Genomic DNA, 10872 nt, shown 5'->3' with positions numbered 1-10872 from the left:
ACATATGGTAACTCCGAACACGACTGACGCGCGCCACGACGCCAGGCGACCTGCGGTTACTGTCATTTATCGATAATCGTTTCGCTGGTCGTCCCAGGATACGAGACTTCCCTCGTTAATACACGCTTCCGGCATCGAGCTAAGTGCAACCATCTAGGACACGCGTGGACGAGCCGCGTACCTTATGGGAATCGAAAATTATCGAGCTTGAGCGCGGTTTCAGCGTCGAAACTATCGCGACTATCAATGGATTGAGTTTTAATACTTTGGTAGAAACGACAGAAAGATTGTAATTTAATGGAGAAATATTTGGCTATCTTTTCGTATGAATTATTAATGATCCGATAAAAAGCTATAGTTCAAGGATTTAATATTGTAATATAATGTTCTCTCTCGAAACATTTTATACAAAATAGCAGATTATGAACAGAAGTACGGGTATTATTAGCAAATAAATCCTACAATATCTACTCATCCGAAACACAAATTACAGCATTACAAACATAAGCTACAACCTCTTTTCTACTTCCGAGAGCCGCGCATCATCTAATAAAAGTACGTACAACGCCGAAATTGCTTTCCAAACAATCACGTCGTGCACGGCACTCGACGATGTTTTCGATGCGCACCGATTCCGACGGTCTGTTCAAACAGAGCGGACGCTTCTCTCGGTAATTTTCGTTCTTCCCCATAAACGACCGTGAAACGACTCGCCGGAAAGACGACACGTGGCCGTGTGTAGTAATCGCTACCTAGACGGTGATCGTTTCCGCGTCTGCTCGACGCCGAAACGCTTGAGGAACGTTTATCTATCGTCGGACATCGATCGTCCTTCTGGCAGGTGCTCCGCCGTTCCGCCGTGTCGTCAAGACGTAATTTACTTTTGAAACCGTGGATGAGTTGATTCGGGAGATTGAAATGGGTGGAGGAATGCGTGGCGAAGGACAGATGTTTGCCGGGGTAAAGGAAGGTTGAATTTTTTTCTTCGCTTGGAAGTAGTGTTATTAAGGAAACGACTTTATTTTTTGAGTTTGAAAAGAGCACGTGGTTCGTAGATGTTGTTTTAGGTTAGCTATGTATGATGTGAGTTGGAAGAGGACTTTTCGCTCTAACACTTGCCAGAAACTTCGCTTATATTGCGTAGCACTGTGCTCCTTTTTTTCTCCTATTGTTGTAGCAGATTTGAAAAAGTTATCGCTCTACGCGAAATGGCCGAAACGAATTCATCTTTTTGCGTATATATAAAACGCGCGCAAACTTCCACAGTTACATGCAAAAAGAGTTATCCACGATTCAAAACGTCGTGCGTTTTTGTTTTCACTGTTCATGAAAACTGCACCCTCGATACGAAGGTTTCTCGATCCGCATGCGTCGAGAGCGGCGCAGTCCGGCGTGCCGGGAACAACGGAGGCTAAATAATTCCCGTCGACTCGTCGTGGAGCTGTCAGTCCGTGGAAAGGACGTGCGGGCCGGGGGCTTTTCATTTCGAGTCCCGACTTAATACTCGTGTCGCACGCGAAAATGCCGCGCCGAGGAAATTAAGGACTCTCGAGGCCGTCACGAGGCGGGAAAAAAGGAACGCGACCAAGAGAACAGGCTGTCCTATCCTCGTTCACGACCCTGAGCAACAATCCTCTCGTGCGGATTCCGCGACCCTTTCCTACATCGGCCGTAATCGATCTTCGACGAACCGCGATTATAAACCAACGAAGAATTGAAAATCGTGACACGAGGCGTTTAAACCTTGAGTTTGGGGCAATAGTAGAGTGGGTATTCGGCAATGATTGAATTTTATTTTCGACTGGGCTATAAATGGAGTTGAAAATTGGATGGAAGATTAGGTACGTGTGAAATATTCGCTTTAAATAGAGAAATGATTGTTTCGATCAGGGTGAAGATCGAGACATTGACGATTGGGAATTTTCTGCTGCAAAATGCATTCTCAGGATAAATGAATCTTCTGTTTGTCGTTTCTTTCCTGTGCAACTGTACAAACGAAGCAATGGTTACTTCAAGAATCTTTTGCGAGTATAGTCGAACGAAACGCTTTCCATTTTAATCAACTGCCAAGTAAAAACCCATAAACCTGTCGAATTTTCATCGACCCAGAGAAATATCCAACGAATCATTCCTGGAAAAGGAAAGCGACGCGTCGTGTTTCCGGAAGAAGCCATTAACCGTCTCGACGACGAATCTCGAGCTCTGAAAGGAACCTGTTCACACAATGCTAAGAGCAGAACGGAGCCATACGGTGCTGTCGAACATCGCGGACCGAAGAAAGAGGCAGGCCACGGGCTCACGTTATATTACATACATGTGAACAAACCTCGAAAAGGGGACATGGAATGGGTATGATGGCCGCTTTCCTGTCGAGCGGATAAAAAATTCAGTTTTCAAACGACCGGCCCCGGGACAACCCTTTGTGCAGGGACAGAAGGGGCACCCTTCAGACGAGAGGGCACGCACAATGGCGCGGGGCGTGTGTCTCTTGGTGTGTGCCCTATTTACACAGCGACAGCCTCCGACTATGAGACAGAAGACTCTCTCCTTTTTGCCCCTCTGTCGTGCACCCTCAGAAATATTGGCGTGGACAAGCCCACGATGTATTGTGGGACCCTTCGAGCGATCCCAGCCAATCGGGCCGGCGCATGACGATTTTATTATGAAAAACCGGAACGTTAGGGTAGATCGAACCCCTTTTTAGAGAGGGTGAGAGAGACACCGAGGAACTAGAATGGTCTCGTTGCGTGTCCCGAATGTTTACCGTCCCTGCTAAACGCTCGATGGACCTGGAAGGGGAAAGTGGATCGAGAGGAGGGTGGAATCAGCAGATTCGTGAAATGGGAGAGTCCTGTGTCGTGCGATGGTGCTGAAACCAGGCCAAAGTTGTAGCTTATGGTTGTTCTACCTTCTTCTTTAGGCTATGTTCTTTTTAAGGTTCTTTTGTGCGGAACGTTCCTTTGTCGGGAATAGAGGCTAAGAAATTATTGATTCGAATTGTGCTGATCTTCGAAAAACGAAATAGCAGTAAGATGTCAATACACGATACGACGAATGCGCTTTATCCAATCGAATATTTATTTAGATCGCAAACAAGACATACTTGCTGCTTACAAATGACAAGCAGCCGTGTACCTCTAGCTGAGAGCGAGCCACGAAATCTTCCTTCATGTTCCCCGTGTTCCCCGTGACACGCTAAGCCTTCACGGAGCATCTGCGAAACTCTCAAAGCAGAAAAGTTCCCCTGCTTCAGAAGGGGTGCATTCCGCTTACTGTTTACGAAGCCGGTGAAAACAATTACAGCTCCCAATCACCCCACATCGTGGTCCATGATCCCTCGAAAATGAAATCATTCGCGAAGACCGGGCATACTGGAAGGTACACAAACCCTGTAGCTAGGAGGCTGGCTCCATGTCGCTTAATTATATCCCCGGCAGCCCCGAACAGAAATAATAACCCATAACACAGTGGCATCCCATTGTTTCCTTGTCCTCGGTGAAGGCTTCGCTCCTCTTCGAAGGGACGTTCGAGAACGAAAGTCGCCGGTAGCGGTGCGACTCTCGAGAACGGGGTGCTTGGAGAGTGCACGCGACGTCCACGGGGACGGGGGTGGAGAGAGGCGGAGGGACGTTAAGTACACAGATGCACGCGAGCCTACTCAGAGCCCTGCGCACCAGTGATTAGCGATATTTTATTTCGCATGGGAAAGCAGAGAGATGAGAACTAGCCGAGTGGGAGCTCTCTTTCATTAGGGGGGCAACCCAGTCCCTCCGTACCCACCGCTACAGGATCGGACCCCCTTTCTTCCAGGTCTGAAGCTCCCCCGTGTGCTGGATGTCATGATGGCGTTACGTCCAATATCCTACTCGACTCGGCCGAGTAATTCAAAATGGACAGATTTCGGGATAGTGATGGGAGATGGTAGGTACAAGCTGGAACTAGAAACCTACCTAAACGAACCTGGCTGAGGTTTCTTCTGGGATTGTGCGTTGGCTTGATCCCTTTGCCATGGGTTTCAGTTCAGTCGAAATTGCGTTTGAGTAGGGTTATGGTTACAATGGATGCATGTTCTAACGGACCGTCGATTTGACGAACTCGATACGTCAAGGCGATCAAATATGTACGTGCACGTGCTCACGTATATAGATTTTTATGATTCGTTACAATCTTCAGATGTTTCTTATAACATGCATCATGCGTATAAATTGTCGAATGAAGTACTCCTTGGCCATTGAACAAAGAGAGGGGATATTAGTGTTATAATTAGAAAATGAAAATGGCATTACGTACGACCGAACTGTGCTGTAAAAATTATCCTACGATAGGAATAAAATGTCATATTATACGTTCAGCATGGTATTAACGTCACCATGTTCCATTCATCCGCATAGCGGCCATTAAAACACTAGCGTTCCCCTTCGCCCTAAAAAGCGAACCCTATGTACATAATGATGACGTCATCTTACAAATAATGCACATATTTCTTCATATCCACGAAAGAAAAAGCGTAACAGCTTATTTCCAACCATCAATCATTCGCGTACTTAGCGCTCCTGTTCCCTGTATTTTTTTTTTCATCCATTCACTAACTTTTCAATTTCCCCCACGGGAAAGTTGCCCGGCTTTCGATGTACAGAAATTACCGTGACACTTTCGACACCGTCAGCGTTATAAATAATATCGCAGAATCCCCGACAGGTGTAAATGTGACGGTGCAACATCCGGGGATAAAGATGAGTTACCGATTTTTTTTCTCTCGACCGAATTTCTCCAATTTTTTGTGGCGTATAATGTAGAAGATACAACCGAACGTTCAATGGAACACGTCTCTTTTCTTCTTTTTTTCACCGGTTAAGGATTTTTAATAAACCTTAAAAAGTAATTTGTCAATAACGTAAGAACAGTCTTTGCTATACGTCCCAAACACAACCAAGCAACCAAGAATCACAGTAAGAAGAAAGAACGATACATAAAGCGTGACGTAAAAGGAGAAAAAAAGATATAAAAATCCTCGGTGAAAAAAAAAACGAAACAGATAAAAACAGGGTCTTTAATATCAAGGATATATCGTGCTCCGCCATTCCTCCATCGGGCGTGGAATCATCGTGTGCACACAATGAGCCTTAACCTCCGCTCCTCTCTGTCTCTCCCTCGCGGTAGCGTGAAACACCAAAACTCGGCGAACTCGTGCTTGTTAGCAGCTGCGTAGCATCCCCCGCCCGTTACACAATACCCTGTACGAGTCCCCTGAAAAACGATGGGTGGATTAACCGGGAACAAGGAACGCACCTGGCTTCCACGGGGAATCCACCAATCGTCGCAACCCTCGGCCACCGAGCTCGAATAGGATAAGCACGGTGACACGCCGGGTAACACGATACACACCCCATTTCTACCCCCTTGCGTTCCACGTTTCCTCCAATCGCGAGAGTGGACAAACACTGCGGACGGGAGAGATGCGGAACAGCGGCGACGGAGCGAAAGAGCGTGGCAGAGTGCGTAGTTGGATTGAAATTAGGGAGTTAATTGTAAATGAACCGAGACAGAGGGTTGGCGAGGAAACGAATCGGACAAACGGCCGGACGGAATTGTTCGAGAGAGCTGAATGGCTTTTTCGTGACGCGACCAAGCTGCGTTGCTTCTCGATGCTAACCATGGATGTTCGTGCGATTGATTTGGGAATGGAAATTCGAAATTGTTTCGCCATATGTACCTTGTGATGTATATTTGTGATGAATGTTGCAAAGGATCGATGTTTTGATTGAGTTTTGCTTACGACAGTGAACAATGTGGTATACGTGACGTTAGTCTAATTGAAGTTCGGCTAGTGTCGATGAAAGGAAAATTAGACGGAAGCTTTGAAATTTCCAAGACGGCGACTTAATCTTTTTACTTCTTTAGTCAGTCGAAACTTGCGTGGAAGAGACAGATTCATTAGAGATTTATCGTCGGCTCCCGATTTGAAAATGTAATTATCCGACTGTTTGAGAAACTGTTCCTGAATGTTCCAGATTGTAAAAAATAATGCCACTAAGAAATAAGACGGAAATTACACAGTCATCGTCGTCGTATTCTTCCATCGAACGGTCTACTCATCATCCCTTTCCATTTAGTTCTACGTGATTCTTTTACAGTCATCCCCAAATTCCAATAACTCATCGAACCGCATCCTGGTAACCTACTGTCGTGCCAACAAAAAAAGAAGCGGAACGAAAAGGAACATAAAAGCAACTCTCCAAACTTGAACAATAATGATCTATACCGCTACAAAAAAAAATCACAAAGTCCCTCAGAACCTGGAAAAGTGTCGTTCCATTGACGCAACCAACATCTACTTCTTCTCAAACAGAGAACAAATACGGCGCTGTTTGAAGCACGAGTTCTGGGTCTCGTTTTATTGTCTTATTGCTACGACTAGCGGTCCCAGTCTCCCCATTCGTCGAGGCCACGACGTGTATATGAATTTATAGCAGGCTTTGTGGCGGTGGCCGGTAATCCAACGGACAGCTACCTACCGTTTATTGGGTCCCTTTGTTATTAGCCACCCTGAAACGAAGAAAGAAGGGCGAGAGAAGAAGGGCGGCGAGGGCGTAAGAACGGTTTCACAACCGAGTTGCACAACCCTGAAAAGACGGCAGCGCCTTTTCTCTGCGTAATTAAGACGCGAGACCCGATGTACATCTCGTAGCCGGCACGGGGAAATCTTTAGAAACTTTTCAGCCGAAAAGATGGATGCAGGAAGGGGAAAAGGGTTGGCTGTGGCTCCGCTGATGATGCATAAATTAGGTTCGCTAATGGGCGGCAGATAGAGAGCAGAGAAAAGACCGGGGAAAATATTAATGCCTCGCGCTACGTCCACGATACTGGAAATCGGACGGGAACGCGTAATTGCGTTCCTCTGCTTTTCGCGATGTTTTGTGCGATGAGGACGATGCCTGGCTTGATTCGTGGCTGGTTAATTGGTGGTAAAGGGTGTTGCCGTTGGAATGAATGGGGGGGTTTACGGGGGATTCTTAATGGAATAGAACAATTAATATTGCGGTTTTATCAGAATGAGTGATAAGTACATTCACCTTATTCTGGTGTGTTGACCTTTCGATGAATGGCGCAGGAAGATTTTGATACGGTTTGGACGAATCGATAAATGTGAAAACAGATAAAATATTTTACATTATTTTGCAGTAATTCTGTCGTTTCGAATACTTGTTTCAAATTCGACGAGTTTGAGGTGATGAATCGGCAGGCTGGTTTAATTGAATGAGATTGGGTAGTTTGTTTGATTGTAACAGCAGAGGTTTGCGGCGGTGAAGAATTCAAGGTATTTAATCGTTTAAGTGGATCGATTAGAGTCATCCTTTACAGGGAACATTTCTGGAACGAAGAATTTGGTTAATGTTTGTCTGTGGTTCGAATAATCGTCGTATTTCCGTAGATTGGAAATGTTGCGTTTCGTTGTATCGTTGAATGTTAGGCATCGCGAATAAATAGGATCGAGGATGCTGCATTTAATGCCACTTTTCATAAAAATCAGCGCAAACCCCTGCGATTTCATTTTTAAAATAGAAATCCACGATTCTATTGTATCTCATACATCTATTTCTGCCAAAGCAATTTAGGCAAATCAAAATCGTACTTAACGTAAGATTTAAACATTTCTGAATCGAACGAATGGAAATCTATAGTTAGATTCCTATCTTACGGATCAGAAACATATTTAAGAATTGCCAGAAACAAAAATGCGAATACCACTTTCCCTACGTACCTCTCTTCGCATTTACGTTGATTCCTCGAACAAAAGCTGGCGTTACAGGATCGATGTATCGCGAGCCAGCGTCTCGCGTGTTCGAAAACAAAAGGAAAACTCTGTCGAACGTTCGCCTGTATTTGCACGCGGAGCGATACGACCGCGCTCGAAACGAGGCTATCGGAGCGTGGCGATTGGCTTTAATTCGAGGCGGGCGTCAAAAGCAGCGAGGCCGATGATAGTGGCGCGGATCTCGAAATGGATGGTTTTCAGACGATCCCGGGCCGAGAAGACCTGGCAGACCATCGATGTTATCTGCTATGGTGGGAGGCATCTGCCGATATGTATACAATGCCATAGGTCCGCCGGGATTATTACAGCCTTGACAAATTGCCGCGGTGAAGGCCGATCCCGGTAATTACGGGTCCAGGAGAGACGCAGATATAAGGACCGGCCATGCGCTGCCCTCACTATCTACGTTCCTCTTGCCCGCGATCGGTTACTTCTTCCACTTCGCTCTGATTGAACGAAAGAACGATGGTGTTTCGCGATTGGAAAAGCTTCTTCTCGTTCGTACATGTTCACGACATGAGACGTGACGACTGGCGGATACGCCATTATCTGGTTGATTCTAGGAGAGGCGCAGAGATCGTGTGGGATTGAAGGGGATCGAGAATTTGCTACCATGCGTGGTTGTCGGGTTTGATTAGGTTGAATTGCCCGGTACTTGTTGCGGTTCGATGATGTCAGTTTGGAAGGAGTTTCTCGAAGAACTGGTAGTTTCTTGCATCCGTGTATACGAGTCCAGATATCTCTTGACATTACTTGTTTCTATACATTGTAATCTTGTCTGAAAATAGCACGAAACGATCCTATTACGACTATAATGATTTTTGAACGATGTTCTAAATGATCAGCGCGTGTGACACGATTTAGGCGACCTCCACTCGTTTTTCACGAGACTGACGACAGTGACACGATCTCGGCGATTTCTCTTCACTTTTAACATTTTGACGGTTGATGTCACGTCCGCGTGATTTCGCTCTGTCATCCGCAGTCTGCCGTCGTCACGTGATTACGTGACATCAGTTTTATTTTTAACTTGATCGATATTTAAACGTGAGACAAATGGTTCCTGTACTTGGTGATTATCTCTCAACGTTCTATTGTAATGAAACGATTTACAAATGCACTGATAAGACTGGCAATTAGCGAATTTAATGATTCCCTGAAATTGCATGGTCAGGAGATGATTATAATCTCGATTTTGGTTACTGCATGGGGCAACCAGGAAATAAATAAATAAATTCATGTAACGCATAAATATACAGAATAAATTAAAATAATACGATAAAGATTCGATAACGACGATGCATTCGATGCAGTTTTTCCAAAAAGTGTATCATAATTATACGATAATAGATTGAGTGAAAAGTGCCGGCAGTTGGCAGTCTACGCCGAGATGTGCGGCCGTCAGAGCGTTGAGAAACCTTTGGTATCAACAAATAAATCTGGATGGTCCCCATAATCATCAATTTATCTTGAGTACCAATGACACAAGCTCAACAAGCCGTCTATTTATTTGAATATTTGTCATAATTAGCTTGCTAACATCCGCTACTATGTTCACCATCCTACACATCTGCCACGTATGATCGAACTTAACCCTCGCACGATATTCCCTTCTCTTCATACGCATACTCTATTCCCATTTCCCATCACCTGCCTATTCTCTTAAAACGGGAACAGTTTCCCACCTGAGGCGTCAAACGCGTTCTCAAGAAATTCTGAAAGGACGAATGATCGAAAGGGAAGGAGAGTACATGACTAGCCGTGTCTCTTCTCCGTTTTGCCGTGTATTTTTTTCTATAAAAGACCCTGACCGGATCCTGCTTAATGGTAGATGGCAGTTGCAGGGGCCAGCACGTCAGAACGGTGCAACAGAATACGAACATCCGGCTATCTTGATGAGATCTTGTTTTCCGTAAGATCCCCCGCGGTGCGGCGCGATTCGTTCCCCGCGTTACCGTTCCTGTTCCCATTCCCATTTCATAGCCGGAAAATCAACGCGGTGTATACATCTATACATACGTCGTACATACACACGCGAAATACGATCGACAGCCGTTGTTTTCATATAGATCGAGCGGTGTGATGTATGTGTAGGTGTGTATATGTGAAGGTATGTGAAGCGTATATGTGAAGAAGAGAGGATTTATTAGAATAGGAGACAACGATAGAATGCGGGGGCTTCATTTTGAAAGTAGCGATTCCATGAAAAATGTGCCAAAATTAACATTTTAACATCAATTTTGGTACACTGTTGTAGATAAATATGTATATACAGGGTGGTTGCTAACTGGTGGTACAAGCGGAAAGGGGGTGATTCTACGCGAAAAAAGAAGTCGAAAATATAGAATGAACATTAAAAAAAATTTTTTTTTTAATTTTTCCATCGAGACAACGATCTACGGTGAGATCCGTTATAACGTATCGCACGCGTACCGAGCGAAAATTCAAAGTCGATTTTCTCGAAAACAAAGCCTCAAACGAAAAATTTTTATTCTATATTTTCGACTTCTTTTTTCGCGTAGAATCACTCCCTTTCCGCTTGTACCATCAGTTACCAACCACCCTGTATATTGTATTCACATAGATTTGTGTAACGATAAAGTACAGGTAGCAACCTCGACCTAAATTAGTTAGAATGGGTATAAACATAATTTCACTTTCATCTCTTTTAAGACACCTAAAATTCTAGCGAAATCGTCGGTTTTGGAAAGATAAGGAACCAGAGTGTATAAAAACATCAACAATAAGACCCAAACAATTATTCGCCTCTTCGGTTCAGCAGAACGTTGCGGGTGTTCGTCCCTTCGAGGGGACGAGCGTTTTTGCCCCTGAACGGAGGTCCCCGACTGCCCTTCCGCAGGATGTTTGCAGGAAATCTCCGAGATTCAACCCTAAAACAGCATTGGACAAAAAAGGGGAAGACTTTACTGCGTCCTAATTGGAATGACAGAGACGTCAATGGCGGCGATGGTCAAAGAGGTCGTAAACGTTGGTTACGGGTGTAAACTACGGATTTTAGTGTCACCGGGGCTTTTCCAGCCCCCATAAGACCATGT

This window comes from Bombus bifarius, unplaced genomic scaffold (genome assembly GCF_011952205.1).
Source record: "Bombus bifarius isolate JDL3187 unplaced genomic scaffold, Bbif_JDL3187 scf7180000007980, whole genome shotgun sequence".
Classification (NCBI taxonomy): domain Eukaryota; kingdom Metazoa; phylum Arthropoda; class Insecta; order Hymenoptera; family Apidae; genus Bombus; species Bombus bifarius.
This window is presented reverse-complemented; position numbering follows the sequence as displayed.